Here is a 25,160-nt window from a genome sequence, read left to right on the forward strand (position 1 = left end):
CCATCTTGGATGCCAGACATGTAATGATATGATCCCATTCTGCCATAGATACTAGCCAACTACACTCCTCTGTGTCTGGATTGTAAAGTGAAGTTGTGCATGGTTCATTTAACATAAACCACTGGCTGCACTGGTTGTTGAATCATGTATCTGAAACACATCAAGCTTGGGGCAATGTTCTGTCAAACCTTTCACTTTCCTTAATGAAAGGAAGGAAGGAAATATTAATGATTGATATTTTTATAGTTGATGTGATCAGTTGCTGGGTTTTTTAAAAATCCAGTTTGGTAATAATGAGTAATTTACAAAGAGACATGCGGACCTTTGAGCCAAGTGTGTGTCTGCATGTAAGTATTGGCTAGTGCTGTCATTATAAACGAGGCCCTGAGGCTGGGAACTATGTGTTACCAGTAATCCTGAATGAAGCCCTTGTGTTAAGTGAGAAGATGCTTCAAGACAATAACTTGGATTAGACAGAGTTAGATTTAGGTGTATGACTGCACAGGCAGGCGTGTTGCTGACAAGATGTCCATGTTGAGTTAATTACAGTGGAGAAGTTGCTGTCCTTGCTTACCTCCAGTCTCATAAGCAGAGGAAGGCGGGTAACATGGGGCTCTAAATGAAAGGGGAGGAGGTTGCTGGTTTTGTGACATGATCTCACCCCTTGACACAAATCCCAGGGAAGCTCCTCCTGAAGTTTTTTGTGGGTTTTTTTTTGGGGGGATGGGCCAAGAGGAAATGCTCTGCTTTGTATTCAGCCTAGATACCTTAGGGAGGGGAGTGGATAACTGAACCTAAGCTGCTACTGCTTCGAGCAGTACCACACTCAGGCCACACACCTGCATCTCGGTCTCTCTTCCCCTCCTCCTCCTCCCCCAGGATCCTGTACTTGATGTGAGCTACCTGCCTAGGGGACAGAGGTCAGCACCGAGCATCAGCCCTCAGTATTTACCTTTTTGGATCCTGGGAAGCTATGTAGTTGGGAATCCACACGTCCGGATGCTTCTGTGGGATAAGTTTGGCAAGGAGGAGCACAGGAGTGGGGAAATTCAAGTGAAACTGCAAAATTCTTTTTCAGAAACCCTTCTCACATGTATGTCTTGTAGGATGGCACAGTTTGAGCCACATCATGGATATAAGGCCAAATCCTTTTTCCTGTTGGAGTCTGTGGAATTTTTCTATGGAGTTTAATGGGACTAAGCTTTGGCCCTACAAGCTATAGTAGTCAACCCATGTTTGAAATCTGACTGACAGCAGTTTTAGCTTTCAAATACAAAGATGAAATATGAAGCCCTAAAGGGCTGCATTGAGACATTGAGGTAAAGCAGGTGGTGAAATTTTGAATTAATTGATTAAATGTATCTCTGTGTTTGGACTTTTTTTAGTAACTAATAATAATAAAAAAAAATCTAACTCTCGTATTAAAAAATGAGGGGCAATGCCAATTCAGTATAGAACAGGGGAATTTTATCCCAGATGTGAGGTATGTGCTGCACAGAACTCGTGGAAGTAACTATTTCTACTTTGTTTTCTTGTTATTACCCTTTTTGCCACTCACCCCATTTTGATAACTTGTTTTCAGTATTGGCTCCTGTTTGCTTCATTTGCTTGTGCTATCTATTAAAACCCTTAGGGACTGGATCCTGGCCTCCTCGCCAGCTGCTTTGCTCCACTCTACAAAGCAGGCTTCACCAGGAACCTAAGGACTCCCTCTGTGTAATGGGAATCTTTGGGTGTCTTGGGGGGGCAGTGTAGTGGATTTGCCACTTCCAGCCCCTGGCCTCCAGAAAGGAGGTATCACTTAGGGGAAAAGAGGTATGACTGGCGCACCTCTACACTCCAGCTTTCCCTAGCTGCTGGGATTGGGCCATGGGACTATGGGCAGCCAGTTGTAGAAGCATTGTGCAGGTTGGTTTGATTTATGCTGGTGACCAAACTGCTCTCTTACCAGCTCTAGGGCCTTTCAGCTACCGTTTCCCTCCTCCCCCAGGCCTTGTGTCAAGAACAGTTTGGTGAGGCTGGAGAATTGGGTCCAGGATCTATCTTGAAGCTGTGAGGAGTGAGTTACATCTGACTGAACAGAAACTGGAAGAGGAATAAGAAATACTAGGGCTATGTGGCTATTGGAAGGACTCCTTTAAACTTCAGAGGAATTTTGAAACTTTTTAGTTGAGTCACATACCTGTCCCCGCCCCCCCCCCCAAAAAAAAAAAAAAAACCCAACCAACCAAACAAAAAAACCTTATCACTATGGTAACAATTCACTGAATATGTAGTTTGTAAAGTAAGTTTTATATCATGAGTAACTAGAATGAAATACTTGGCTTGCTACCATTCAATGAAAGTCCTGGCAAATCTTTGTTTTGTGAGTAAGTAATCTGAAGTAAGGAGGTTTTTAATAACCGCTTCAATATAAATTGTAAGATATCTGCTGGTAGTTGGACACATTCTGTATTTCATTAAATTGTACTTGTATATACATTACTAGAATTTATATTGGCTTATCACCAGCTTTCACACTCGGCAGTAAGATTGTATGGCTATTGAGAAAATAATGTGGCCAAATTGTGCTCTCTTACATTGACATAAATGTATAAAGAACTCTGGATTTACACTGGTGGACGGAGAGCAGATTTTGCTTCTGGACTTTTCCTGCATCTGAATTTGCATTTTAAAAAAAAAACCTGACAAATTATCAGAATGCTTTTAGTATTAAACGGTTTGGTTATTGTGTAAATGAATTAAGAAATTAACCGCTTGTTTTTAACTTTGCAAGCAAAATTCTTATCTACAAATTTATGTAATGTCTCTTAAAGTTAATCTTTTTGTTCCCAAAAATGCATGCACAACCAGTAATCTTAGGGGAAAAAAAGCACTTGAGTGATCGTCCTTTTTTTTTTTTTTTTTCTATGACCATGTTTTAAAGTTAAATTTTATAATTCTAGGCTTGTGAATGGCTGGCTAGTACTATGAAACCTGAGCAACATGAGCATTTAATGATAAATCTGTAACTTGTAAAGCCTGTTGATATGAAAATGGCATTTCTGAGTGATTTTTTTTTTTAAAAGAAATGTGATTTTTTTAAAGGGAAAAATGTATCCATAATACTGCCTGACACTAGTTTTGTTACACAATGCAGTGTTGAGGCCTTGTTTTTGGAAACCGTTTTCTTAGGGAATATACTGTCAAAACTTACGTTGCCTCAATCAGTGTGGCAAACTGTAGTTTTCATAGAGTTGTTCAAATATTGTTAGTTACAGCAAAGTTTAAAACGAAGTTCTACTCACCAAGAGATTTCACGGTGCAGAGTAAATCTTGCCAGATTTTTCATGGTAGCATAGAAATCAAGGCAGAATGCGGCTCTGTCTTATGCAGCCTTATTGAATTTAGAGGGGTTGCATGGCGGTGGTAGTCCAGGCAGAATTTGGCCTTCTGCAGATCATCAGTATAGCTAACACTGTGCCTGCCTTTGCAGGAACAAGTTTTAAGAGTAGGCAAATATGTGGAAGGGTTATGTTTTAAACTTAAAATTCTGTTGTCTTAAAGCAGAAATTTTGAAGGAGCAGTAGGAAGAAAGGATAAACTTGGAAGACTATTAAAGGAAAACTTGAGGTCCTTTCTAGAGGATTATCCTTCTGCCAGGCTGACATTAAACAGCTGAATATAACATCCCTCAGCTGTGTGGGTTTGAGAAATCAAAGCCTGTGATCTCTGTCATTGGAGAAGGACAAAGCAGAAAAGCCCTAACTAGCTTTGATCAATAGTAAGGGTATGTCTACGCTGCAGAGTGAAGTTGACTTACTTAAAGTCGACTTTCACTCATTGATTTTTAGAAGTCACTGGAGTGTGTACGCACCACGGTCTTTGCGCTGGGCTTGTGCATCCACACTCGCCACGCTTGTGTCGACATTCAAAGCAGTGGTACCGTGGGTTGCTATCCCACAGTGCAACCAGCCACAGTGGCTGTTGGGATGAGTTTCATCATCCCATGATGCAATGCTCCTTCCCCCTCCCTTCTCCCCCCAAACTAACAGGAAACCAGTTTTCACGCCATTTGTTTATGCTGCGCGCTCGCCATTGCTGTGGAGACATGGAGCTAGCTCAACTCTGCACTATTATTGTGAGCATCACAAATACATCGTGGCTTATCATTGAGTATTTTCGAAGTAGAGCAAGAAGCCGAAGCACAGGCAACAGCGATGCGACTGAGGCTGCCCTGCTACAAGCCATCGAGCAGAACAATTCCCGATTGCTGCAGGTTGTAACGCATCATCTGCAGTCCGTGGAACTCCAGTTCTGGTCCCGGGAAACAAGCACAGACTGGTGGGACTGCATCATTATGCAGCTGTAGGATGATGACCAGTGACTGAAAAACTTTCATATGCGAAAGGCCACTTTCCTTGAACTTTGCTCGGCGCTGGCCCTGTCCCTGAAGCGCGTGAATACTCGCTTGAGACAAGCTGTGACCATGGAGAAGAGAGTAGCCATTGCTCTGTGGAAACTGGCAACCCCTGACTGTTACCGCTCAGTTGGGAATCAATTCGGAGTCAGTAAATCTACAGTGGGCGCTGCCATGATTCAAGAGTGCAGGGTCAACAATAGACTTCTGCTATGAAGGCTAGTGACTTTGGGAAATGTGCAGGACATAGTGGACGGGTTTGCCACAATGGGGTTCCCAAACTGCGGAGGGACCATTGATGGGATGCACATCCCTATCTTAGCACCTGCCCACTTAGCAACTGAGTACATAAACTGCAAGGGGTACTTTTCCATGGTCCTGCAGGGCCTTGTGGACCACAGGGGTCGTTTCACCAACATCTATGTGGGGTGGTCTGGGAAGGCGCATGACGCGTATGTATTTCGGAATTCGGGGCTGTTCTCTAACATGCAGGAGGGCACTTTCTTTCCTGACCAAAAAATTCACATCAGGGGTGTGAAAATGCCAATAGTGATCCTGGGGGATCCTGCTTACCCCTTGGCTAATGAAGCCGTACACCGGGCACCTTGACAGCGACAAGGAGTGTTTTAATAACAGGTTAAGCACTTGCAGAATGGTGGTTGAATGTGCATTTGGGTGTTTAAAGACCACATGAAGGAGTCTGCTCACTAGGCTGGACATGAGTGAAAAGAACCTCCTGTCAGTGATATCTGTGTGCTGTGTTCATAATGTGTGTGAAGCGAAAGGGAAGAGGTTCCCCCAGCGTTGGGCTGTGGAGGCAGAAAGACTGGCTGCCAATTTTGAGCAGCCCGATGCCAGCAATACGCTGAGAGCTAACTGCGGAGCGCTTTGCATTAGGGAAGCATTGAAAACCAGGTTCTGCAATGAGATGCAGGACTGATTTCTGTTGTCTATTTGCCTTTGCTCAACATCCTCCCCCCCCCCCCCCCACACACAATCGATATCAGTACCCTCCAAATCCCTCCCAAACAAGATATGATTTAATAAAGAAACATGTTGAAATGATGCAAACTTTTAGTTATGAATGTTCAAGTTGTGGGGGAGGGATTGTTCATTCACAGTCTCAAGGGGTAGCGTGGTTTCTTGCAGGCCAGCTGTTAGTGGGGCTGCCGCTGCTTTCTGCTCGCCTCCACCGGGGTGGAGTGCATCACGTACTGCAGCCTGGCCATTCTCCTACGAGACCTCCCTGGGGGTGGGGGAGAGGCAGGGCATCAAAGCCATAGGCGGAGGAACGTTATGGCTGGGCTGCAGCGGGACTCTGTCCGGCCTCCGCTCCTCCTGAAACTCCATAAGCCGCCGGAGCATGTCTCCTGGTCGTGCATGATTCACAGCATCTCCTGCGTGGTACTGCGATCATGCTCCTGCATTTCTCTGTGACTCTCCCTGTCCATGTCCATATTCTGGGACAAGGTCAGCTGCCATACTCTGAGCTATGTCTCTGCGGCCGCGGAGGTGTTCATGAGCTCGCCAAACATGTTGTCTCTTGGGTTGTGCCCCCCCCCCCCCCCCCTTTTTCTAATCTGCGATAGTCTTTCCGCAGCATTTCTTGAGGGTTGGGCCAAGGCCGAGGTGTCTACAGAACGAAAAGAAATGCACAAGATTGCCATTGTTAGAAAATGGAACAACTGCAACAACTTATAAAATACTCCCCTTCCCGTGCACAAGGCAAACCCAGACCCTCATTCCATTCTTAACATCCCAGAACAACGGCTTGCTGTGCCGTTACAGAGATGGTAAGCCGGGGGCACTTTACTGTGCTATAGAGAGGATTAATGATCTTTAGAAAGCTCATTCAAATGCCCTGTATTAGAGGGGTGCTAGGGCAATGTGGTTTAATTTGGATGAACGTTTTGTCAGGAGGCGGCCAAAGGGGATCTGAGGACAGCTCAGGGGGTTAATAGTCTCTTCTGAAACCAAATCAAAATAATTAAAGTGACTTGGTAGGACACTGCAATGGGGAATACGGAGGTACAGGGTATCTACTGTACAGCTCGGGTATTTTAAACATGCGTCATCTTCCCTAAGTGACCATGAGCAATATCAGTCTCCTGAGGGTAACGCACGAGGAAAGGGAAGATTTGCTGCACGCAGCAGGGTACCGGACTGTCCCTTATGCTGCTATGCTGTGTTCCACCATGATGCCAGCTCCCTTGATTGCAGTGTGGCACGGCAAAGTATCCTACCGGAGAGGAAGGAACAAGGCTGCCCTCCCCTGAAACCTTGTGCAAAGGATAACAGATTACCTAACTGAAAGTTTCCTTGAGATTTCAACTGATGATTCTCAGAGCATATCTGTGCACATAAATAATCTGTTCTGGGGGTAACCCCCCAGTAAAGTCCTCTAAACCCCTGAAATCCCCTTCCTTGGGCCCCTTCCTCCCCTTTTTGAAAGGACAGAACTGCTAAGAAGAAAAAAAACCTCACCAGATGTGCCTTCCCCGGGATCATTATTGCTGTCCTGTGTGTTGCTGGACTGCTCTGGGGTCAGGAATAGGTCCTGGCTGTCTGGGAGAATGGACACCCTGCTCTCCTGCACCCTGCTCTCTTCAGCCGCCTCTGCCTCCTCATCCACGGAGTCCTCATCATTGTCCATGGACTGTGATCTAGCGGTGGTATCGATGCTGTGGGGCGGCACTGTGGTGGGGTCGCTGCCTAGAATTGCATGCAGCTCCTCGTAGAAGCGGCATGTTTTTGATGAGGAGCCAGAACGGCTGTTAGCTTCCCTGGCTTTCTGATATGACTGCTGCAGCTACTTGATCTTCACACGGCACTGCTGAGTGTCCCTGTTGTGTCCCTTCTCCAGCATGCCCTGGGATATCTTCCCGTAAATGTCCAAATTCCTTTTGCTGGCTCTGAGCTGAGCCATAACGGACTCCTCGCCCCACAGACCAATGAGATTTAAGACCTCTGGTTGACTCCATGCTGGAGCGCGTTTGGGCCTTGCAGTAGCCATGAGGAGTCCAGTGACAAAGCTCTCTTGATGCTGGCTGCACAGGAAATGAAAATTCAAATCTTCCCGGGGCATGAAGGGAAGGGCCATTTCTGGGTAGCACGTAACAGAGCACGAATGTCCAGAGCAGTCACAACGGGGCATTGTGGGATACCTTCCAGAGGCCATTAACGTCGAATTATGTTACGCTCTGTCTACACTGATGCAAAATCGACCCAATAAAATCGATTTAGATGCTACGCCACTTGCGGAGATGGTTTTATTACATCAACTTTTGCCGCAATTTAAGTCAACAGAACTGCCGTACCAGTGTAGATGCAGGCTTTCGGAGATCGACGTAAGTGATGTTACGTTGACCTCCGTCGCCAGTGTAGACCAGGCCTCAGTCACAGTTACGCTGACTGCAGTCAGCGCAAACTCCATTTGTAGAAGAAATGATGCCTCGCTTTTTCTTTCAGTTGACTTGCTTTACTAAAGATTTAAAGATGGAACCAATTGAAATGATCTAAATGGGGTTAAAACAAGGGTGCACTATTGCATAGGTTTAACAAGGCCAGGAGAAGTGTTTACAAGGGCTACATTTAGTAGGGCAAGTACACATAATTTTCCGCCACACATTCATATTCCTTTCTTCTTGTTGTATTCCCTTCGGTCTATTCTCCATTTTTCTGCCTCTCTCTTTGCAGGTCAGCAGTGACACCCCAACTTCTGTCTCCCTCTCCTTCTGTTTATCCTGTCTTTTCTGGTCTCTGAAGAGAGAGAACAGGTCCTATAAGTGTTCAGGAGATGCTTAATTTGGACATATCTGATTTGATCTGTCAAAATGCGTTAACTGCACCATGACCTCTGGCTTAGCCCTGTAGGGTCATATTTAGTGCACCTCTGAGCTAAATGAAGTGTTGACTCTAACCTGTGTTAAGTATGGTAGTTACAAAGCTCACTTCCTTTAAAATGAGGAATATTCCCCCACCTTGTATTGGTCATTTTGTATGTTTGATAGGTCTGACTCTAAGAAATTGGGCCCTTACAGCAGACTTAATGGTCCAACCATCAAAAATGATGGAACCTTACCTGACCTTGTAGATCTGTTGCTAAGAGAGTATCATTCTCTGCTAGAGAAACATGGTGCAATGAAGTGGGAAAATAATTGCAAAACATTCAAAGAGGTGCAGTTTAATCAGTTCAAAGCACATTTAACAGGTTTCTCTTGTTTACTTGTGCCTCATGTAATAAGTGTTTTAACTGATGTGCTAGCATAATTGTAGCTAAAAAGCTCTTGTGCTTGTTAAATACAGCTTTCTAAATATTAAATATTCTAAGTAATGGAATACACTTAAATTTTAAATGTAGAAATATCAAGGTAGATTGATTTATATAATTGCTTTTAATCATGGCTTGTCATTGTTAAAAATATGGATTTTCAATTGTTGATTTTTAATTTTTTTTTTTTTTTTTTGTAATAAATTTTGACTGAAGCAAATGCCTATGGTCACCATCAGCCTGGCTTGTTTGGAGCTCTTTACTGTCAGCCTTGTAGTCTCTCCAATGTGTGACATAAACTTTACAAATCCGCATACACTGCTTTCGTATGTTAACCTCTGGCACAAAGGAGCCTTCTAAAATATTTAGCAGCTCCCATCCGAGCTTAATATAAGCCATTATATTTGGAGAAATCAATTGTCCTGCCATGTTGCTGGTGGATAACGTTAGCCTTTTACCCTAAATCTGTTTTTGAGGGAGTGTGTGGGATGACACGTGGTGGTGATGAGGGAGGGAGAATGGACAAATAAGATGGTGCTGTATTTGTTTTTGTTTCTTCCTAAAGTTGTCATTCAGAGCCAGCTGCAACCAAATCGCTGCCTGTGGATAAAGCAGTCATAAATGTACGTAGGTGTGTGAGGTTTTTGTTTTTGTTTTTCCCAACCTCCCTCTTATTGAGATTTTGTAATTGCTCTTTTCTTCTTGTTCTTTTTGGTCCAGTTCCTGATCTCATTGAGGCCAGTGGGAGATTTGCCATTGACTTTAGTGGGACCAGAATTATTGGCCCTCTGTGTCCTTCCCTCACTTTGTTTTGGGCCTGCTGCCTCCTGTACTTGTATGCCAAGAGATGTTATAGTGGATGACAAATTAAATAGGAGTCAACAATATAGCCCTGTTGCAAAAAAAACCTCCAAACATTCTGGGATGTATTAGCAGGAGAGTTATAAGGAAGACACACAAAGTAATTCTTCCACTTTATTCAGCACGGATAAGTCCTCAACGGAAATATTGTGGTTCTGGGCACCACACTTTGGGAACGATGTGGATAAACTGGAGAAAGTCCAGAGGAGAGAAACAAAAATGATTAAAGATCTAGAAAATGTGACCTATAAGGCAAGATGGGGGGGAGGGGCAATTGGATTTGTTTAGTCTGGAGAAGAGAAGACCAGGGAGGGTGGAGAGGGACGTCAGTCTTCAAGCATGTAAAAGGTTTTTATAAAGAGGAAGGTGATAAGTTGTGTTCCTTAACCACTGAGGGCAGGAAAAAAAGTAATGGCCTTAAATTGCAGCAAGGTAGATTTTTGGTTAGGCATTAGGAAAAACTTCATGTCAGGGTAGTTAAACACTGAAACAAATTACCTAGGGATACTGTGGAATATTTGTCATTGGAGGTTTTAAAGAACAGGTTAGACAAACACCTGTCAGGGATGATCTAGCTAATACTTAGTCATGCCTCAGTGCAGGGGGCTGGACTAGATGACCTATCAATGTCCCTTCTAGTCCTACACATCTGATTCTCTCTTTCAAAGCACTCTTTAAAATGTATTTTGTGAAGCCATCCAACACTGACCTCCTCATCAGTGATACCGGCATCTGTGGTCATAACCTACACATGGATAGCCCCTTTCAGAGGAAGGTGTCAAAGCATTGTGTAGATTGTGCGCCTGCTATGTCCCAATGAAGTAGGTACCAGAGGGAGTAAGTATACACCTTTTGGAGAGAGCTTGCAGAAGGTTAAGTTAAAGAGCAGAGCAAAGAACCCAGGTCTGCTATCCTGCAGTCCTGTTCTTCGCCCTCTCTGCCACATGCCATACTTTGAATTGTTTCCTGAAGTCAAGTCTGTTGGACTATAAGGTCTTAGAGGATGGGAACCTTGAGCTAGATCTTCAACTGAGGTGAATCGGTGGAACATGTTGCCCCCTGTCTACTGTGCTTTTGTAAATCAGTTTTGTATATGGTTAGCCCTATATTAGGGTTTGATCCTGCATTCTTTATGCAAGTCAATCTTCCACTGAATAGGAATTTTGGGCATACCTGAATGAATGCTGAGATGGACTCTTCATAGCAGAGGCTCCGTCTTTTGGTATGTCTTTAAACTGATGTGCATGCCAATAGCACCATCTAAGTAATACAGAACACTCTAGTATGCACAATAATAAATGGTAGCTTATTGTTTCACAGCCCCCTATAGAAATCAAATTCAATCGCAAACTTAAATGAAATCTGACTCTGAGGGGATGCAGGAGAAGCTTTTTATTGTAGTATATGGGTGTAGAAGCCTATTTTTAGCCATCTCCTGGCTGTCAAGTTGGGGAAACCTCTATGCTTTTGTACTATTGCATATAGAGAAAAGGAAAGGTGTTCAGAGTTTCCACCCAGATGTCTGTCTCATGTTTTCAAGGGTGATTCACCAGCCAAGTCATACTCTTGAAATAATGATCTTCTTAGGGGGCAAAGCTCCCTCTCCTCCCCTCCCCCTCCCTGTTTGTTCCAGTGCTGTGTGGTCATAGGAAAAAACTGAATTGATATATAGTAGTATCGCTGTGAACTAACTCTAGATTAATTCAAGCCAGTGTACAAGGGAACTGCACAAATCTCTCTTGGAGCTTTGAAATATGCAATCGATTTAGATAATTGTTTTTGCAAATGGAAAGAAGTTGCGGAGTTTTAAAATGGAGTATAATAGCGATGGGCTGTGTCCTCTGAGCTGCATGCGGAGGGAACCTGGCCTGCACAGATCACATCCCTCCTGTGCGGATAGGGAAGGGGTCAGCCATGGTCTGCTGCCAAATATCCCTCCCCCTCCATAGGGGGGAAGTGTGATGATTCACTCTTGGGGAGAGCATGGAGTATGGGCAGGTGGTGAGTGGGTATGTCGAGGATGTGACCCAGGATCATGAGCATCATCCACCTCTGGACCATGGTGTTTTTCTGCCCCACTGCCCCTGTGGTGGAGAGCCTCCCAAGCAGCCAGTGGCTGCAGAAGCCATGAGTGTCTGGCTCCAGTGGAGACAAGGAGCTGGGCCAAAGCTGCAGGGGGCTCAAAGGAAGCGTAGAACACAGAACTTCAGCAGACATGTCTCTACCCTCCAGATAGCCATTGGGTTTGGGGGTCTAGTCCAGCAGTCTGTTCCTTGGCAAGGAAGGCAGGCCATCTCTGCTGCCAAAGTGATGGAGAACAAATCTGAGAGGCTGTTCCCTCCCTTTTGGTCCCGTCCTGTGTTCTTTTCTGGGGTTGTGGGGAGAGGACACAAACAAACTCAGAGGAAGTATTTGCAGTGTTTGCTTTAGTTTTACCTTTTTGTAACCATGATTAGGATGATTTTGTCTTTTTTCCCCCTCTAGACATGCATTTCTTTTTCCACTTCAGGATGTTTGTTTGTTTTAAGATATAAACATGTTCAGGAACAAGCATCAGAAGAGATCCCTGACACAGCTGGCTAAGACTCAGGTGATGCTTTTGTTGGCATGGATGGTGACTCTAGCCTCGCTTTAAAGCACAGATTATCAATTTTCAAGATTGTTTGCAGACATTGCCATGTTGGCTTCATTGTTTGTGGTCAGAATGGCTGGCCAGGAGGGTGCATCTTTCCCAGTGATTGATCCTTTATCTTTAAAGCCTTACCACCCGAGAGACAGCACTGCAAGGGAGAGAAGGGCTGTCTAACAGTTGATCAGCAAATGGTGTCTCCCCCAATGCCTAGATTTGAATGAATGTCTTGTGCTGGGGCAGGATGAAATCAGTGGAGAGCCCTGGACTCTGGAACTTCTTTCCACCATCAGCCTGAAAAGTGGCTGGGTTTGTAACCTCCCCCACACACACAGCTCACAGGTGACATTTTCAAAAGCATTCAGCCCTGGTCTAACTGCTCCTATTGAAGTCAGTGGGAGTTTACTATTGAAACTCCCACCTACTGTTTAGTAGGCTTTTGTTTGTAAGGGGGAAGGTTGAGCGTATCGCTGTTTGCAAATGAGCACGGGTTGTTTTTTGTTTTGTGCTGGAATTGCCAACGAAAATTTGTCATTTTAAAAACCATGCATGAATCCTAACAAAGGTCGATTTTGATTCATTTTTGTACCAGGGCAGAGGCAATATGATGGGTAGGTTGGGTTTATCTTCATCCCAAAACAAATAAAAAGTGTAGCTTGCCAAACTGCACAGTGCTTGACAAAATGCATGCAGAGACAGGATTTTTTTTGTGGAGGAGCATGTAGTCCAGCTCAGGTTGGCTTTACTTTCTACACTTCTCTTCAAGATAATGTTGTTATTGTATCTGAGTACCCCATTAAGGTAAAGGTCAGATACAAAAATAGATGTGACCCCCCATTCTGACTTTTAGAAATGTGTTTGTATTCAACACACAATGAACACTCTGTACAGTATTCTGCTCCTTCTGGCATCAGAAACACATGGGCATGTAGGGACATGTGGCCTGGCTATGTATATGGACTCTCATGGCCTGGAATTAACAGTGTGGTCACAGGGATTACTTTTCACCTGACTATGCAAGGCTTGAGCATAAATTCTGACAAATGGTATTTGCTAGACTTTAGTCAGCAACCGGGGAAATGGATATCAAGAACATGGAATGACAGCCTTCTTCAGTCTTAATGCAGCCTTTTCCCACTGGCAGCAGTGGTGTAAAATGCATTCTGGACATATTGCCTACATTCATTACATGCATCTGGATAGTTCTATCAAGGAGCATAAAGGATGCCTGTCTTCTAAAATAGAACTTACTATTGCAATGTCATTCTCCTAATTCTAGAGCCCAGTCCTCCACTATTCCAGCTCTTCCTCTAATCTTGAGACACTACCCTTGCTTTTCTGTGCCCAGGTCCTGAGATGACTTATTGTAAGCTCTCTTCTAGTACCACACGTAAAGCTTCCTGTTTGTTTATTCATGCCAGTCAGAGTTGCAACCTTGCACTATGATCCTGCTCCCGTTCAAATGGATGGCAAAAATGTCTATTGACTTCAGTGGTGCAAAAGCAGGCCTTCTCAGTTAGTAAACTGTACCTAATTATTAATGAGTGTTTAATAATTAATAGTGTTTCGAGGTTCTTTGTGTTACTGAAAAGTTTGTTCTCCCAGAGTAGAGGGAAGACCAAAAAGCATCTGCCTTGAGCAGGACCACAAAATGGGATGTAAAGAAGATTAACAAGGAAGAAAAACTACTATGCAAGCTAACTGGGGTTGTAGTAGTAGTAGTAATACAAAGGTTGTATTTTGAAAATGCCCATCTTGGCAGAATGGATCTTGCATGGCATTTTAATGAAATATTGAATTCTTAATAATAGTATCATAAAATATAAAGATGTACTGTAGTGCCAAAATACTCTGAGAGGAAAAAAGTCACATGGACCTTACTTAAATTTAGGAAATAAAAAACATCATGACTTTGAAATGGAAACTATCCTCCTTTATGATTCTAGTGCCTGAAAACAATATATGAGGTATCGAAGGCTGCGATTTTTCAAAGCCTCTTAAGGGATTTTGGAATCCCTTAAGATTCTAAGGGATTCATCATTATGATCAATGGGAATTGGACATCAGCCTAAATGTTTAGGCCTATACAGATTTACGCCAACTGAGGATCATACCATAACATGTTTCTAGGTGTCTCTCTGGCTGCGTGTGACGGTTGAGTGAAGTCTAAAAGGATTGCCTGGTGCATTCATTGTTTGGTTTTTTTTCCACCTCTTTAGCACCATCCCATGTATTTAAGAGTTATGTTATTATGTGCTTTGCAGGTTTAGCTCTTAAATCCCGTGTTTGTGGAAAGTGATCCTGACTTGCTCAGTCTGAGTAGCAACTTAATTTTTTTTGGTGATTTCCTTCCTTTGCTGTCTTCTCTTTGGAACGTGCACTTCCTCTTCCCCAAACTGTGTTGCTTGATAGATATGCTACTCTTTTTATGTGAAAATTATCTGCTTTTGAAAAAAAAAATCTGTAATGTGCACCTCACTGGTGGTATAAATTCTGAGAGACCCTGACAGTCCATTTTTGGTCCAGTACCAAAAACAAGTAAAATTACCAGTAAAACTAGTTTAAAAAAATATCTTTTTAGTTTTGACTACATTTGAATTAAAGTTTGACTGTAGATAGGATGGCTGGAGAGAACAGACTACCCATTACAATGTGCCAGACTTCAGCATAGGTTTTTTGTTGTGTGGGTTCTTTAGTAGACAAATTTATTAATTGCTTTTGATGCCCATCATTCAAATGTTTGTAATATTAATGTCTGATCTTGCAGCCCTCTTTAAGGAAGTCTTGTCTGAGTAAGGACAGCAAGAACACTTGTGATGAGCTGTTGTATGAAGAGTAAGCGTTTCCTGGATTATTTGCTTAATCTGAAAGATATCCTGACAGAGGGATTGAAAAGATCATCCATGATACATACATCCCCTGAGGTTTTTATAACTGTTCTTAACATTTGGGGGAAAATAAGTGGGGTTTATTTGAGGAGTTTTTTTTGTTCTCCCGTTAATTTTTTCCAAAAGGCATATAAAAGCCATAGAATCATAATTACTTTGGCCTTTTATCACTTCATGATATATTTGAAAAGGCTAACACAAACCTCATTGCCACAGGAATGTTCTGTGACTGGTCTGAAAGCAGAAAACTAAACCACAGACCAGGAAAAATATGCAAGTCTGTTATTTGGTCTTCTTAAAATATGGCAGTACAGATACTTATTGATACCAAAAATGGAATTAAATTGTGCCCATCTGCTGTTCAGTTCTTTGTTTTACAAGAGAAATTTCTTGCCCTTTTTGTAGTGTTGTGGTTGTACCAGACATTTGGAATAATTCAGTAGTAACTCTATACAATGTACCTGCAACCACCAGATAATGTCAAAACAGATTCCCGCACAATAGTTTCCAAGTACACTCCCTGCATCTCCTTTTGAGAAACCTTACTTATAACTTGGTGTGCAAGTAAGTTTTTTGTTATGTTTTTGTTACGGTTCCTGTATGAAGGAATTTTATTATTTTTGCTGTAATTTCTAAAAATGAAAGTTCAGGCCCATATCCTACAAATACTTAAGTACATACTTAATTTTGCTGATGCAAGTAGTCCCAGTGACTTCAATGGGACTGTTCTTGTGAGGTGAGTTAAGAATGTGCATAAGTCTCTCTGGGGTGCAGACCTTAGGGCCCCAGTTTAGGAAAACATTTTTATTCTGACTAACTACATAAGACAGGCCATAGAACCGCACCTAGTAATTCTTATATTAAGCCATAGCTCACACAAGTTCTTTTAGAAAGATACTTTAAGGTGATGGAGAATCTACTACCTCCCTGTGTGAGTGGTTCTAGTGGCTGAATATTCCAGGTTCTGTCTTGGTATGTGTCTGTGGTATAAGTGCTGTTTCCCGATTTTGTTTTGTAACCACCTATTTACAAGGGACTTTTCTTTTGGAATGGTCTGTGTAGTTTGTCTGAGCTGATGAGCAGAGGCTGTTCGTGTTATAGTTGTGACTCTCCTTAGAATGATTGATTGTAATGTGTTTTGAAGAAGACTGAAGGCACAGATATGGCTTGGAATTTGAGGACTGGATTTCTGGGCACTCTTTTCCTGTTGCTTTTCCTTTTTGTATCCATTCTTGCCCAAACCAATGACAGACTTCTCCTAATTCCCAGCCTAAATCAATAGGCTAGGTGTGGGAATGAGAAGCGTAGAAACTTTGTCTTCCCCGTCTCGCCCTCCTGGCTGTGGTTGGAAGCAGTTCTACAACCACTCTTGCAGCTCCTGTCAGCCTGAGTTCTGTGGTGTGTAAGTGGGGCTTAGATCCCTGTGCAGTCTCCCCAGCCCCTCACCTGTGCTGTGCACCTGTATTGGTGTTGCTGTGACCTGGATGCTCTGTGGAAAAAGGGGCAGGATTTGCCCCAGTTTGACTACTGTAAGAGCAAATAGCCTGTGTCTGTGCCCCTCGTTTCTCTCCCAACATGGAAATAACTTTGTTCTGGAGTCCAAACCTTCCCTGACTGCTCATAGGCCAGGGGAACACAGATGCATGTGTGAGTAATGAACTGCTGGGATGCTACTGTGTGAGTGTAAGTGGCTTGTGATTATGGAATTTGCATTAACAGCTCCAGCTTTAGTGTCACGCCAGTGGCTGATTCCAGAACTCTCTAGTTTTGAATTTCCTCACACTAGTACCTGCTTTTCCTATGGAACCATTCCTTTAAATGGCCTGGTTTCCTCCTCTTCCCTTTTTTCATAGCATTGGTGTTACTTTTTTCAGTAACAGCAAAGTCAAGTTCAACACTAGAGATTACAGTAATACTGGAGGAATAATCATTTGCTTACTATAGTAAATAAACTTCTGAAGTAATCAGTGGTTGTCTTGAATGTAGCAAATGGCTATAAAAGAGTGGTTTTTTTTCTGCAAAGAGTTTGGAAGCAGGGCTTTTGTTAATTATATTGTTGCAGGTGGCTAAACCCATAGGCTTCTAGTGCCCAGCAGAACCCATCCTACCAGCAGCGCCCTGCCCCTTCTTAGCCCTTCATCATCCACCATCTCAGTGTGAGTGGCTCCTGCAATAGCAGAAGCAGTGATGGAATCTTGGGATGCTGCCGTGACTGGGGAATAGGCATGATCCTTCAGTCACCCAAGATGGAGGAGAGATCCCACAAGACACATTGCCCCTCTCTGAGCAGATACCAGGTAGGTGACCTGCCCATGTGGGAGGCGCCCGGACCAAGACACAGACCTGGAGGAGAATGTACTCAGGTAAGGAAGGACTGACACATCCTCGATTTTCCTCACAGAGGTTGGGTGGACCTCCTTAAATATACATTTGAGTAATTTAGCTTAGGGATAATTTTACCCCCCCGTTTCCCTGTGCTTCAGTTCATACCTAGAGGGAGGAACTAGTCTGGCCATTTGGTACCTCAGAGTTGTAGAATACTCTGAGTGGGAGTAGTCTTCTCCAGTGTAGGAGGACCTGCTCAATCTCCAGGAGCAAGCCAGGGTCCCTTACCCATAGAGGACTCTGGCAGTGTTGGGGAAGCAGTGCCTAGTTCTGGATTTTGTCCAGAGAGGACTCTCAAGATTGGGAGAGAAGCCTTTTTCCACTTTCACAGAGGCACTGAAGAGATTGTCAGGGAAACTTGGGAGACGCCATATGCTTAATCTACCCTAAACTAGCAAACTGATTTTTACTGCCTGTGACCCTGGTTGGATTAGGGGGACCATTTATGATCTTATTTAACATCAATATGTCAAAATTACAATAATTCACATGAGAGAGGCCATGTCCGGTGCCATTAAAAAGGTTATAATTTACTAAGTATGATGATATTGTTTATGTATGTGTCATGTTTGTAATGTAGGTTATAAATAGGTAAGGCATATCTGTATTTCAGCTTGTGCTGTGTTTCTGGGCGACACCCCCAAAACAGGGTGGCAGCAGCTCTAGCACACTTAATGGCCCAGTAAGGAAACTCGCAGGTACAATGGGCCAAGGAGAGAAGCAAGGCCTCACCTGATGAGTCACCAGGACATGTAAGAACATGCCCTATAGTCAGGGGACTTTCTCTAACACTTTCCATGCCATGTGCTGAGGGCTTGTGTTTGAAACAAGCCACATGGAAATCTACTATAAAAGGCAGCTGCACCACATCCATGCATATTGTTTTCAGTCTTCACTTCATTCCTGCTTCCTACCTCTGGACCAATTCATCTGCAACTGAAGCTGTGAAGCAAAGGACTGAGCCCCATCCAGGTACGGGGTATACAGCAGAGAGACTATACAAGCCTGCAAACTCCACAATTCTAATGAGAACCTGATATATATGGACTTGTATACAATGATTTGAATCTGATTGCTTTAATTCTTTAACATGTCTCATATATTTTTCCTTTCCTTTTTATAATAAACCTTTAGTTTTAGTTATTAAAGGTTGGCTGGCAGCGTGGTGTTTTGGGTAAAATCCAAACTTATATTGATCTGGTACTGTGGTTGATCCTTTGGGGTCAGGAGAACCTTTTTGGTAAAGAGCACAGAGTTTTAAATAACTTTTCTCTTTACTGGACCTAATGGCTGAGTGGGCGCCAGAGACTGAAATGCAGTAGAGGAGACTGTGTCTCTTTTTGTTTTAGCTTTTTGATAACCAGTGTGGGGAATTACAAGCACGGTTTGTGGCTGGTTGGGAGGTCTGACTTCAGTGTTTCCCGGCACTGTTGGGTAACACTGAAGTTAAAATCGGTTTTCCTTTTGCAGCTTGCTCTGACCGTGGCATTTTCAGGTAGTCTACCTTAGGCACAGATGGGTTACACTGCCTGTCTTAGAAATGTGAGGAGGCTCAGAGACTTTGTGCACAGGAGGTCCCTCCTTCCCCGACATGTTGACTATCTGGGTGGATGGAAGCTTCCTTGAAAGATCTTTCTGATAAGAATCTCAAGAAGTCATGAGCTGGTCACAAAGGCCATTTTTGGCAGGTTCAGAATGGCCTTGTGGTCTAAAGCATTAATCATTTAGTTTCAGACTCCAGATCTGAACTCGTTGTGGATCACAAGTGGAGGAAGGCCTGTGTCATACTCTTACTGATTTCCAGCTCCTGATTCTTTCCTGAGTATGGCCCCCTGACCTCCCTGCTGTTTATGAATAACCTCTCTGAGAGGACACCCTTCTGTTTAAGTGCCGGGAGGGTCACACTAAGAAGAAGGCAACTGACACTCCTTTTAAAGGGAGAAGTCTTATGAGAGAGCTTTGGACCATTCTGTTCAGGGTCTCCACATAGAGAAATTCTCCATCGTGATCCTTTCTTTGGCAAGATGGTTCAGTTCCTACCACCCCCATAGATCCTATTACAAGAGGATGTTCCAGTGGTCCTACCTGGCCTATCATGAGGAAGAGGCCCATGTAGATGGAGTCCACCAAGGCAGCTAATGATGCTAGGGAAGCAAGTCTCCCTCTGCTGAGGGTGGGCAGGTTCCATTTCGCCACTGGCAATGAGAGCAAATCACAAAAGACCATTAGGTAAACTGCAATGTCATCAGGATCATTCATGGGTTTCCAGTTTCCTCTGTCTTCCCATAGGCTCTCCTATCTTCCCTCTCTCTCCCACAAGGAAACTGGAGAACAACTGGACAGGTTATACATCCTCACCTGGACATCAAAGCTGTTTTAGAATGTGCCAGGGCAAGAGATCTTGCAGGGGTCTACTCTCTGCTGTTGGTGACACCAAAGGAGTCGGGCAGCCTCTGGTGAGGCGCTAGATCTGAAATTGTTCAGTTCCTTTGTGGCCTTTAGGATAGTCAAGATGGAGGAAAGCATTGTGGTGATAGTGGAACCATGGAGACTACATCACGTTCATATTGACATCTTGACAATTCTTACCTGCATATGCCTGTTGCATCAACCATTGTTGCACTTCCCCCAGCACCAAGAACATTTTCAGGTATTGCTTTCATCCTTTGGCCTTGCACTGGCTCTAAGTCTATCATGGTAGTGGTATTGAGGCCCCTTCACTTAAGAAAGCTGCATGCCTTACCCTGCCTTGATGATTGGCTCATGTAGGCTCCATCAGCTCAGATGGAGGTTTGGGAGTTGGTGGAATTACTTTCTCACCTATGGATTGTCACCTTAGGGGGAGTGAATTAATCCCTCTTAGAAACTAGTCTGGTTGGCAGCAGTTGTAATCAAGTCACAAGAAAGGATTGGCAAAGCAGTTTCTTAGCAGCCCTGATCATGAAGTCAGTTGCTCATCTGGTCAGATAGATCCTCTGGCTCTGTGATTTGTGACTTTGGCAGTTCTGGTTTGTGGTGCTAAGAAATACAATTGGCCTCTGCTTCACTTTCCTTTGGCTCAGAACTGCACATGGAGATATACAGGAGCAATATCGGCTTAATTTTAGCAGTCCAATTCTTCTTAAGACCGTGACAGGACCATTGTGAATATCTCCAGAAGCATCTCCTGGATCCTTAGGGAGCAACCCATCTTGGGAACAATGGCTCCAAACTCCTGTGCCTGCTGCTCCCTCTGGAACTTTCCACCTTGCCCCAGGGGTGTGTGTGTGTGGGGGGGATTCTGTACAACACTAGTGTGGGGACAATATACATAGTTCACCTATTGCTTTCCTTTCCAATCCTCTCACACAAATCTCCTAGCCCATGAGAAGGCTCAACAGATGGTCAGAGTGGGGGATGGTACCAAGGAAGTAACTGATGTTCCCTCACCCCTTTTCATGAAGGCAAGGAGACATCCATGAGTGGAGATGGATCCTCCTAGAATGATATGGGCAAAAGAAAACGAAGGGTGATCAAGGGAGTACTTTCTAATAGGCTCTTATAACTGCAAACACTTGTGAACTTATAGTTTTGCAGCACTTAAACTCTGTCTACTTTCTATAGGCCTTTGGCAAGAATGCATTGTTTCATCCTTTAAACAAATGTATTCAGTTCAGGTTTCCCTAGTGAAAGATTTTTTTTTTACTTAAAAAGCCTTCATGAAGTGGTACCTATGGATTCAATTTCAAGAAGGGATTACTTCTCCTGTGCTGCACAGCAAGTTACTCTTACCAGCAGCATTCTAGGATAGATAGTGGGAATGAGGAAGTAAGTAATTAAAAGATTAGAAACTAAGACTATTTAAAGAACCATTTTAAGAAACAGAGATGCCGGATGGACTGAAAAAAAATACATATATATATATATTTTTTTAAAGGAAAGCTGTCAGGAAAAAATGTTTTGAAAATATGTAGCACTCCTCTCACCCCGTCGAATCAATTACCTTGCTTTGCAAGCATGATTGCGATTGTCAGCTTTACATCATGGGTTCTTTCTGTAGGTCTCATTTTAGCTAGTTTTCAGAGTATTGCATAAAATATATTTAAGATGTCCATGTTATAATTTCTTGCATGCAGATGTTGCTTTTATAAAGAACATTTTGAAATTGTGGTGGAATGCAAAAAGATTGTAAATAAAACAGGGCCTGGATTCTCACTTATGCTAACTAATGTGCTAAGGCCTGATTTTAGGAGGATCTGAGCATCTTTGCAGACTTTAATAGGAGCTGATGGTACTCAGTGTCCCCTAATAGATGCTTTATCCTAGTTTCTCAAATGTGTGCAATTAGCAAACATTTTGAGTAGATCACGGCAAATACCTTTTTTACATCTTTAAAAGGTGCCTTTTCATACAGTAATGCTTTCATAGTCTGGCTGGAAATGAAGTTTTGTTGGCTGTTAATGGGGAAGGTTACACTTTGTGATGAAGAGGTGTTTTTCCAAAGTGTGCACATGATATTAAAAAAAAAAAAAAATCTCTCTCATCTGATTGGTTAGCATTGAGAGTCTCCACTAAGTGAACCGGCCTTCCTTTTATTAAATGAAGAAGTGTTCTTAAAGCCAGCCCTTCAGCGTCTATAAGAACTAGAGCACAGATTGTTCCTCTGTGCTGTGTCTATAAGAACTTGGGGCCAGTTTGCACCTTCCACTTTCTCCAAAGGGGAAGGAAATTCAGAGGTTTCCCTTGTTGAGCTTCCTCTGCATCCTTCCATCAGGGGATGGGGTTTTGCCCATACGCCTGGGGAAGAAAGTACGTGTGTGGCCCACAAGCCCTGAGGGTGTACTAAGTTGCACTGGCTGGTGGTAACCCCACAGAAGTCATTTCACCAACTGTGGATTGTATCTGCCACTGAGGTTCTCTCATTGCCCAAGGACTTCCCAACTAGTCTATTATGCTAGCTCTCCTCTTGCTTTGCTAGAGTGGAGAAAAGCATGTGGAGTTAGGGGGCCTAAATCAGGCCTTTGGTGGTGGTTGGTGCTAAGTTCAAGCTTTTGTTGTGAGAATGAGACAAAGGATTGAGTGGGCACTGGAGGAAATCCTAACCTCTCACCACTAGAGATGATCCTTTCAGATTGGGATTGAAATGCTTTGGTGAGGAGTTTTGAGGAAGTTTGCCTGTTGCTCTCTGTTGTATCTGTCCCATTGATAAACAGAAGAATTCAGTTTCCAAGCATCTCAATACACCACCTTTTTAACAAGCTCTGTGCTTACTTGTGAAAGGCTAAGGTGGTCTAACTTTTCGATGTGTACTCCATTAGCAATGTTTATAGGACATTTCTTGGAAAACCAAATAAAAGTCTAACTGCCTGTGAGGTTTATCTTGAAACAGGGTCTTGATTTATTCTGCTGCCACTGTCCTGAAAGGAGAATATTAAATAATTTAAAAATAAGGATGAAGATAGTGCTGATCCCTTTCCTTTGTTAGCCCTTGTGCACAAGTCCTGATCCCTTGATTAAAAGGAGATCACATGACTAGCTTCAAAACTGTTTGCTGCACTCTGTTGTTGGCAGCATTTCACTTGTATGGATTTTTTCCCAGGATTTCTCAGAGTCTTTTACAGTAGCAGTAGCTGTAAACATTGTCTTGTCTGAGCAGGTGTGATTTGAAGAAAATAATAAAAATAATACTTTTTTCACCACAAATTAGGAACAAGAAAGGCATGTTGTTGGAAACTTGCAAAATGCAGACTTGCAAGTTGCAGATGTCCTATGCGGAATTCACAGAAGGGCACTGATGGGCCAGAATGGGCTTCGCACAATTTATCCAGTTGTAAAAAGTTAAAATTCCAGAAGAAGTATCTGTTCATAACAACACGTACTTAAAATAACTGGCATATCTTTTGTCTAACTGAATAACGGTCCACCAGAAGCACAGGGCTAAATTCAAAGTTGCTGCCTCGGTGGTGTAGGTCACATTTTGCAAGTGGATGTAAGGTGGTCCAAATTGCTGTAGCTGGCATGCTGAGGAGTTAGAAAAAAGAGACAGATTAAAGAAGGAAGTTGATCACCTACTCGCAGCCTCATGCTGGTGCTGCCATGCTCCTCTCTTCCTGCCCCTTGATGGGAACAAGTCAGTTACCCTTGCCTGGACTCCCCGCTTTTACACGCAATGGGACAAATTCTCAGGTGATATATAAGGGACATATATTTACATGCCAGTAAGTGGGTTTGAGTCTAATTAATCTAAGTCAATGTAACTTGCCACACTGAGGGCTAGGAAGAAGGTGAAAATTGCACCAATTTAGACCAATTTAGTTCAATTTCATCTGAACTTGCTACAAAGTAAGGAAATCTCTGAGGGAAGGACTGCATTTTAGTTAAATGCATATATACAATGTCTAGCACAAGGAGGCTGCAATCTGGATTGGTGCCCCTACGTGCTACTTCAAATAATAATAATCTAAAATCTGAGAAATTTAGAGTGTTTTTGGTGAACGGAGTGCAGTTTAAGAAACACTTCATTATTCCATACATAGAGGCACATGTAATAATATTACACCATCCCCTTGTTGCATTTCTTTGTATTTAGTGTTGGACAAAAGAAATCGCAGCTGAATGAAGACACTTGTCCCCATCTACTCTCTGGCAGACTGTTTGCTGAGGAAACTAGACAGGAAGGTGAACTCTGGCTGCCATGGTTATGATAATCCACAAGGTGGAGTTATCCTACTCAGGTCAACATCACCAGGATTATATGATGGGTTTTTCAGAACTGGAGCCAATCTGAACTATCTGGTGTACTTTAAAAATAGCCACCTCCATCACAAAAATAAAATGTGCAAGTTTGGAATGTCAAAAGTGGTAGGCCTAGGTATAGTTTGAATCCTTTCATGAATTTCCTCATTGTAGCTCCCATATGTGGTGGATTGAAAATTTACCCGATTAGACTAAGTGGTTCTCTCTCTCTCATTCAGATCTTTATGTGGTTAGATTTGGAGACTTTGTTTGCTGCTTCAAGGTCAATTTAATGTACTAAAACTAATCTGATGTCATATTTGGAGCGACTAAATTATAGCGAGAAACTATCATTCGTGCATTAAAGCAAGTTCTGTAAACCTAAGAATTAGGCTGTTAATCCCACTCTGTCCACAAACTCTATGCTTCAGGCATGGTGGAGCAGTGCTACTTTTTTTTTTAAATCCCTTTTTTCCTTTTAATGCATGAGTCAAAGTGCAAAATTTAATGAAACTCAAAGGGAGAAAAATCTAGTACCACCTACAACATTTGGCATACATTCCACATGGAATATGGTGTAACAGAATAGCCCATTTTTGGAGTGGTGGTAGAGTAATCTATCGGAGCTGATGAAGGGAAATTGATGTTGGTGCAAGAGGTGTGGTGGGTTGGGGTTTTTTTTTTTTTTTTTTTTTTTTTTAAGATCAACTGGAATAAGTGGGTGGTAATTGGATGTGCTTCCATAGGTATTTGTTTGGGAGCTATCATTGAATCACACCTTTTATCCTTGGCCATGTAGTTTCAGAAAACAGTGGTTTTAGGACAGTTTGACATTTCCCTTCTGGATTTTTGCTTTTGTTACAAAAAGTGGCATCTGCTTCTTAAATTCTCCTCCTTTTCTAAACTCACAACTAGCAGTATGTAAAATGGTCCAGGCTTATTAAAATTAGTAAGTACAACTTTTTTAATAGTTTCAGTAATAAATAACAGCTTGTGTAATTTCTATGGGGCTTT

At 42.9% G+C, this 25,160-nt stretch overlaps 1 protein-coding gene across 2 annotated transcripts in view; it reads left to right on the forward strand.

Annotated features, from left to right (window-relative positions):
- Positions 1-25,160, forward strand: part of ADAMTS3 (ADAM metallopeptidase with thrombospondin type 1 motif 3) — a 227,055-nt gene that overhangs the window by 14,376 nt on the left and 187,519 nt on the right. The window lies entirely within an intron of this gene.

The sequence above is a fragment of the Emydura macquarii genome, unplaced genomic scaffold (assembly GCF_026122565.2).
Source record: "Emydura macquarii macquarii isolate MOO-44397 ecotype Brisbane River unplaced genomic scaffold, CSIRO-AGI_Emac_v2 contig_1790, whole genome shotgun sequence".
NCBI classification, from domain to species: domain Eukaryota; kingdom Metazoa; phylum Chordata; order Testudines; family Chelidae; genus Emydura; species Emydura macquarii.